This window comes from Vipera ursinii (genome assembly GCF_947247035.1).
Source record: "Vipera ursinii genome assembly, chromosome: 3".
NCBI classification, from domain to species: domain Eukaryota; kingdom Metazoa; phylum Chordata; class Lepidosauria; order Squamata; family Viperidae; genus Vipera; species Vipera ursinii.
The window spans coordinates 23,462,675-23,471,433 of NC_139516.1; the positions used below are offsets into that span (position 1 = coordinate 23,462,675).

Consider the following 8,759-nt stretch of genomic DNA (forward strand, 5'->3'; position numbering starts at 1 on the left):
TTATTTTTTAACTTTCGCCTGAAAGCCTGCCTTGCCTGGGTTTTTAATATTAATTGGCTAATTTAATATTATTATCCAAATAATAACCAGGTTTGAGTCTGGTTAGTTTTCAAGACCAAAGTCAACCAAGTCTGAACCTTCTGAGAATTTAACAGAAGAATTTAAAATAAACATCTTGTTCGATATCATTAATTTTTGGATTTTGCTAGCTAACCTACCAGGTTTCAGTTACTTCATATGAAGTTACTGCAAAATTTTGCATATCAAATGTGATTGGAATATTAGTTTAGTGTCAGAACTAACAACTTTGGTAACATACTGTATCTAAAGTATTTGAAAATGTGGATTTATAATGATTGAAAGCAATATCTGAAACCTATCCATTTTTTTTGTAGGAGATGTCTCAATGACTCACCGCCCTGAGTCCTTCAGGAGAAGGGCGGTATATAAATATTATTAAATAAAATAAATAAAATAAAATAAACTGTTTTAATCCATTCTCAATAAAGTCAGTAAATTTTTCCTTGCTTAACAGGGAATATAGATTTTCATCTGGCAAATGTTATAAATTCTATTGAAAATCTTCCTTGAAAGGGAAACAGTATTTCTATCCATTGGGATGGATTTGTAAACATAGTTACTACATCAAACTTGAACCCATTGCTTTAATTTTCCACTTTCTATAGAAACAACCCCCCTCTTGCCAATTCTTAATGCAAAGGAATTTTATTCTGTCCTTATGTCAACTCTTCTCTTACACAACTGGTCACAGGAAGACAAGCCAAGTATTGCACACCATGGAAAAAATTGTAAGTAACATCATGATTTAATTAAGGAGATAATGAAATTCTATGCAAAATATAGAACACATTTTGGGCATATTGTATGAAAGTCTCATGGTGACTGGGTTAGGAAAATGAGGTGAACAACTTTCTTTTGGCTCTTATTTGCAGGCAATGTGAACTGATTTCTCCTGATTACAGCCAGTTGGTTCAGAGTACATCTATAAGGGAACTGGCTTGTTTCTAGGAGAGAGAGAACAGAAAAGCAACATGAAAAAAACATGATGTGAAAAGATGCAGCTATTCCTCTAGGTTGGCTTATGTTTTGATCCTGACCATGGATTTTATGTAATTACAATAAACAATGTTTTTAATTTGGTTTACATCTGGTGTTTTCAATCCCAATTACGTAGCATAGAATTCTATGTAGCATAGTGTCTGTTGATTAGAGTAGCCTTTAAGTCCTAGAAATAAACAAGTAAGCAAAGAAATAAGCATAGCAATATACCAAAAAGATTAGATGCAGGTGTAAGGGAAATAAAGTCAAGATGGCAGCTGGATCATGTAGTTGAAGCTGCTCTTTTTTTAACATATATTTTCATGTTTGTTCCTTCTAATCAATGGAACTAAAAAGTGCTTTACTACTTAATGGCGCTGAGCTGGCCTTTGCTATTTAAGGATGACCCAGAGTTTTTTTAAGGACATGCCATTCAGTCTTCACACTGGAGAATGTGGCCCTTCATATAGATACATCCTTTGTTCCATACTTTGTTTGGAAGTGTTTGTTTTGTGTCTGCTCATAGAATCGCTCAGAGACCTTTCTTGTCTTTATTTTTGACACCTGAGGTCAGAAAGAAATAATGCAATAATCCAGCATTACTACTCCTGCTTGGAGAGTGGCAGTGGAATCTCTGTGGTGGAGACACTGCCTGGTTCCCATGCTGTTTCCCAGGGAGAGAGGCTGTGAAATCTGATGAGGCAGGAGCAAATCCTTCTGTGGGACACTTAGTAAACAATCTTGATAAAATCTTAAGTATGGGCTGTTGGCTATTTTCTTGCTTGTGGTTTTGGCCTCTTTGCTTGGTATTTTCAGAAAATTGTAGTAATTTCTTGACTTCCTGAGTTCAGCTTGCCAGTGCCAATGTATCATACAGGCTTTGCATTGATTTCTGATGAGCAATGCCTAAAGGACATAATAGTTTCTTATTGTTACACACCCACTTCTGCATATTCTTGAAGCAGAGTTGCTGGGATTTGATTGCTAGAACACTGGAGACTTATGGGACTTTTGTAAAATCTATGCCAGGTAAAATTATGCATAAATGGAACCAGTAGAAAGTCTTATACAGTGTGTAGATCTTCAGAGAGAAACATAAATCTCTCATTTGAAGACTGCACCATCTAAGACCCCCCCCTCCTTTTTATCATTCTCTCTGTGTAATCATGTCCCTACTTGCACAAACATGCCCTGGCAGCCTCTGTTTTCTGTCATGTCCACACAGTGTTCCCTTTCTCTAGTCCTTAATCCCATGAATGATACAAGGCTCCATTGTCTTAGTTGTTTCAGCATTAAAAAATGCCCCCCTCTTTCCAGCACTATCCAAGCGTAGCCTTAAACTTTTTCACCTGGGAGGGAATCAGTTGACTGCAGTGTTGTGAAATGAAGTGTGGTAAGAGTTCAGCAATGAGGACAGCCAGTGTCATGCCGATAACAGTTTTCTTTCAACTGAAGGATAGCTGAAGAACATTGTAACATGGTAGTATGAAAAGGTAATGCAAGTAGTCCTCCACTTACAACAGAGAATTTAGTGACCATTCAAAGATACGGCATTGAAAAATGTGACTTATGACCATTTTTCACAGTTACGTCCTTTGTTATCAAAATTTAGCTGCCTAGCAACTGGTTCATATTTATGACCATTGCTGTGACCTTCTGACAAGCAGTCAATGGTGGGGCCAGATTCACTTAACAACCAGGTTACTAACTTATCAACTACAGTAATTCAGTAACAACTGCAGCAAGAAAGGTCATAAAATGGTGCAAACTCACTTAATAAATGTCTCACTTAACAGACATTTGGGCTCAATTATGGTCGTAAGTTGAGGACTACCTCTATTAATTAGGCAGAAAGTTACTTTCTGAAGCAGCAGGTTCTGTATGCCTTCTATTTATTGCTAAAAGAAAGAGAAGAAATATCCCTCCTGTTTTTTTTAGCCCAAGACAAACCAGCAAAGTATAAAATGCTCAGACTAAAATGCCATTCTGGCCTTTCTTGTTGCAACAAGTAGGTCAATACTGGTCTTTTTATCTTTTTGTTTTAAGTAAGAAAATTCTGTACTTTATGTTTCGTATCTTCTTTCATTTTCATGTACCTCTTTTCAGTAAATGGTTAAGGTTAACTCTTAACCTTTTTCATGACTCTCTTTTCATATTTTGCCTAAATAGTTCTTGTCATTCTGCAAAATGCCTAAGTATTATATACAATATCTAGGGAAAATATATGCCATGTTAAAATAACACGGACATTTCATAACTTCTATAAGTTTCCTAGGGATTCTGTACAATGCCAGCTTTTCACACATTGCTAGTAATGTAAACAATACAACTAGGCCATTAAAAGTTGGTTGGCTTGTGTCAGCTAGCATCTTTCTACTTACTCTGTCTCACAGGATTGTTGTGAATATCACATTGGGAAGTAGAGAAGAAAATTTTGTGACTAACTCTTCCCTTGAAGATTGAGTGAGATTTTTATTGACCAGTCATTCAGCTGTTTCCAATTCTTTGTGACCTGATGGACATCAGTTTGCCAGGATTGTCTATCAATGACTTCTTCTTTGAGTTCTTGTAAACTTGTGCTTGTGACGTCAGTATCCTTTGTTCTGCTGGCCACTTTTTCCAGTACATTAAGTTTTTCCAACCATCAGGTCTTCTCCAAAGTCTCTTGCTTCCAGATTATGTGTCCAACATAATGAAGCTTTAGCTTTCCAATAAGCAATCTGGTTTTACTTCATCCTGTTTTGAATGAGTGGAATTAATTAAATTAAATTAAATTAAATTACAGTAATGTTCTCTATATTGAAGAAAGTCATTGCTTCTGCCACCGCACTGACTTACAACTTGTTTGGATATAAATGTTCTAGCTATCATCTTTATTACAGATAGTCTGTATAAATATGCCTTCTATTATACTGTATTTATCATAGAAGGTTTAGACTTGGAGAGCATAATGCTTTGAAATTACTAGGTTCAATGTATTCCTAAAAGTTCTATGCTTCTACCATAGGCTGAAATGACTTAGGTTAATTTTCAAATAGGAGAGAGTAGTCAACCTGGAATATTATGAGTTAAAAAAACAATTAACATTGAAAAAATATTTCCCATAGTTGGATGGTTGAACCTGTCTATGTGCTGTGAAAGTGAGGAGTCTTTTGTCATGTCTTCTGACTGCCAGTTTGTGTTTGTAGGAATGCACTTTGCTAGTCTTCTGACTGTCTGTCCTATATAGTTGCTGTTAATTAATCTCACCTCCGGGTGAGATTCAAGGTGTTGGTTATGACTTACAAAGCCCTACATGGCATGGGTCCGGATTACCTACGGCAACACCTGCGGCCGGCGTCAACTTCCCTCCGTCCAGTGCGCTCCCACAGAGAAGGCCTCCTCAGGGTGCCTCCAATCAAAGAATGTCGATTGGTGGCCCCCAGGGGGAGGGCGTTCTCTGTGGGCGCGCCAGACCTGTGGAACCGCTTGCCGGTTGAGCTACGGATGGCCCCCGACCTTCACTCCTTCCGGCGCGATCTAAAAACTTATTTATTCGAGCAGTCTGACCTGGTTTGATGGGTTAGGGTTGGGGTTTTAATATGTTTTTAATTACTGTTTTAAACTTGGGCATAATATTTAATCGTTTTTTAACTTTTGTATTCCATTTTTATATTTATTGCCCTGTACACCGCCCTGAGTCCTTCGGGAGAAGGGCGGTATAAAAATATAATAAATATAAATATAAATATATAAAGTCCTTGCACTGTATTTTTTCTTCTGAGGAAATTGGATCTTTTCGTTTAAAATATTTTGGAGAACTTTAATTGGTTTATATGCTACAGTAATATCATGTGGTTGTAACCTGTTGGTTTTTCTGAGATATTTTTGTTGTATGAGAGTGTTATCCTTTTCATAGATTAGATTGGTTGTATTGTAGCAGGCTGTGTGTCATGCACTTTTTGACAAAGTTCCTTGAATATTCACTGTTTTGGAAGTGGTCTAGTACCTCTTTCTGGCATTCCATGTTGCTGCAGTATGTTCTGCTGGTCTGAATTATACTCTTATGCAGTTCCTCTTGTGGGAGGTTGGGTTGAGTTGTAGTGCAGCACTGGGTTAGTATGAGTTGTATATGGGCATGTATGAGAAAAATATCAGAGATGCCATGGTTTGAATTCTTTGCAAAAAATTGAAAAGCTTCTGAATGTTAGACTGAGGAGAATAAAAATGCAGGTGAACAAGGGAAACATAAGAGCCATATGTACACATGACATGGGAAAGTTCTTGCATTTAATGTGAAGACTTCTTAAAAATTCCAATAGCATCAGTTGGGAGTTGAATCTGGTAATTTTTAGAATCACATCAGACAAAGCCCTGCCCAGAAATAAAGATGCAAACCAAAACATACCAGCTTCAATGGAACAATTTCTTTCTGGAGTGTTTTTTTGTCCTCCACATCCTTCCCCCACCCCTCTCTCTCACACACAGATACCAGTGTTATTATTTGTTAAAAAAAACACCCTGCGTGTCTAGCAAAATGATATATTTAATAGTACACTTAGTTTGTCTGTTTGATTTTACTCCAGTTTTTGATTGCATATGGAATTGTATCTAAGGCTGATGGAGTAAAGAAACATTGGTGCAGCTGGAAATCACCAAAGCCTTTACTTGAACGTCTGTAACCACATTCCAATGTATAACTGCAATTAAATACAGATGCTAAGGGCCCAATACAGGCCAGATCCTCCTCCTTCACTGACTTTCTTTTGCTTTGTTTATCTTCAAGCCTGATGTAAAATTCTAGAGAGTCTGGAAGCTTGCAAACTGTTGACCGATTTGGGGGATTTATTTTTTATTAATTGGTTATCATCATAACTAACCCTGTACATTTATCACAGTCTTTCCCAATCAGATGCTCTTCAAATGTGTTAGCATCTGGAAGGCACAAGACTAAAGAAGTCTGATTTAGTCTATTCACATCAGCAGGGATCATTGACTTGTAATGTATTTTCCAACGTGCATTGTGAAACAAGATAAATTAAGCAAGGAAGACTGCAAACCAGTAGGAAGAGCAGGTACCTATGTACAGTATGTTGACCATGTGATGACTGTAGGACAGGGGTGTCAAACTCAATTTCATTGAGGGCCACTTCAGCATTGCGGTTACCCTCAGGGGGCCAGGTGAGTATGGCCAGGGTGGGTGTGGCCTACTGGCTGGGCGTGGCTAGAGTGCGTATGGCCTACTGGGTGGGCGTGGCCAGCTCTACATTGTTCGCATCAAGGGTGCCTATGGGGGCCTGGGCAGGAGTGGGACAGATCTGGGGGTCTCTGGCAGGAGGAGGGTCTCTGGGCCAGGGCCAAGGCAGTGGGGGCCGTTCCCTCACTGTTTCCAGGATGGCTTCGTGGGCCGCATGAAACCACTTCGCGGGCCGGATCTGTCCCCCGGGCCTTGTGTTTGACATGTCTGCTGTAGGAAGACCTAACTTTTACTGAGTTGTTGCAGCTGAGTCACCATGACAGAGTATTCTGTCATGACTTAGAGGGTATTTTTTTTGTCTGTGTTTTAATACTACCTTACAAAAGTGTTGTTCATGTGTTATTTGTATGTGGAGAAAAAGCAATGAATGAACCATGTGCTTTTCTCTTTGTATCTTGCAAGCACAGACATTTCTGTTTCTCTCAAATAAGTATCCAACAATACATTTCTCTAATGTAACCTCCAAAAGGATTTTTTTTTCTCCTCAGCAGGCAGAATTAGAAATCATTTGGAGACAAGCAGATTTTCTCTATGTATTGGGTAAGCAGGAGAATGATTTCCCATCATTGCCTGATACATCAAAAAGATACAGCTTTTTTCAGCATAGCCTGTTATAACAGACTTTCCTAAACAGAAATTAATGTCCTTCAGAAATTTGGATTTTCATATGAATGATTTCCCGAACACCATGACCTTGGCTAAGAATTCTTGGAGTGGATGTTTGGGTATCTGGAGAGCACCCAGACTGCAGAGGGAAGTGCAAGATGTACTGTGTTAAGCAGGAAGAAGGTGACACTTTTGGTCCCATTCTCATGTTATTGATGGCATCTATGTACCGGGCACAATTGTTGGCAAGCAACTGTTCACCTGTAGGGATTTTGCAAGATTGGAATTTCACTCTAGCTAGAAATGCAGGCCATATAAAACCTGTCTTTACAAATAGCAGCTCAAAAATTATTTGCAAACAACCACATTGAATGCATAGATGTCAAAGGAGTGCTGTTGGGACTAAGGGTACAAATATGGCCTTCCTTCTCCTATTTTAACATGGCAAGGCCTTTTTGGTGTATGTGTGTATGCCTTCAAGTAAGTGTTAATTCCTGTTGACTGCCTGGAAAAATATCTGCAATTTTCTTAGCAAGATTTCAGTGTGGTTTGTCTCCTTCTTAAGGGCTGAGAGAGAGTGATTGGCCCATAGTCACCTAGCTGGCTTTGTAGCTAAGATAGGATTAAAAGTTCTGGTTTTCTGGTTTCTTGCCTGGTGCCATAATCACTACATGAAATTGGCTCTCTGAGAAGACCTTACAGGTAAGTAATATTACAATGCTGAGCCTTTACTCATAGAGCGAATGTAAGGAATGGGAAGAGGGGAATCCATACTGCTTCTCCTACCCCTCCACTCCCATTTTCTGTTCATTTTAGAAAAGGCCTGCAAAGTATAGGTGGAACTACATTTAAATAGCTAGCATTTACAGGTATAGCCAGAACTACATTTAAATAGCTAGGATTAAGAATTTTGGTTTTTTTTCAGCTTTAGACATATGATATCCATGGGATATTGAAAAGATAGGGCTTCCTGCATTTAGATGATGTGTAAAGGGTAGGAGCTTGTAAAGTTGGGTTGGGGGTAGTAAGCGGTCACAGTTTACAAATGTGAAGGAAGAGGAAGGCTTGACCAAGAAACACAAGCAATGTTTCCAGTAGCACACATGGTGATGATCCAGAAATTGCTATCTCTTTCTGTCTGTTTTTCTGTCTGTCCATCAATCTTTTATCCTTTTCATCTCCAGTCAAAGAGACCACCCATGAATATCCACCCTTTCTACAGCATGACACTGATACAACTGATACATTCTACAGTTTTAGTACATAGAGCAGTAGTGGCGAACCTATGGCATGCTTGCCAGAGGTGGCACTCAGAGCCCTCTCTGTTGGCATATGCACCACCTCTGCCAGCAGCAGGTCCATCAGGCCACCACCATTGCCCAGAGCAGGAGGTCCACCCAGCACAAAGGAGGTGAAGTGGTCAACTAGCAAGCTCGAGCAGAAGTAGTGGAGCAGAGGTCACCAATCATTGTTGATTGATGAACTGGAAGAAAAGGGAGGGGGAAGCATTTTACATGCATGCATGTGCGCACAGGGCTGCGAGCACACACGCGCTGCAAATGGGGTGGGGTTAGTGCCTGTGTGATACTAGCCCTGCCCCATTCTTGCATGGTGCAGCGTCTTGTATCTGCACCCTGCAGTGCTGCGGTGGCCGTTTTTACGCCTTGCAGCACGGTGGCCCATTTTTGCGCCCCCAGGTTTTTCATGCCAGGGGCGGCACTCAGAGACACCTCCCTGCCCCCCCTTCAGGCACCACAATGCTGATGCAGCCCTGGCACTTTGTGATAAATAAGTAAGTTTTGGATTGTGGTTTGGGCACTTGGTCTCTAAAAGGTTCGCCATCACTGACATAGAACAT

General features: G+C 39.7%; 1 protein-coding gene across 1 annotated transcript in view; it reads left to right on the forward strand.

The window, feature by feature from the left end:
• Nucleotides 1-8,759, forward strand: part of LOC310638086 (uncharacterized protein) — an 880,437-nt gene that overhangs the window by 18,536 nt on the left and 853,142 nt on the right. The gene's annotated exons all lie outside the window — the stretch shown is intronic.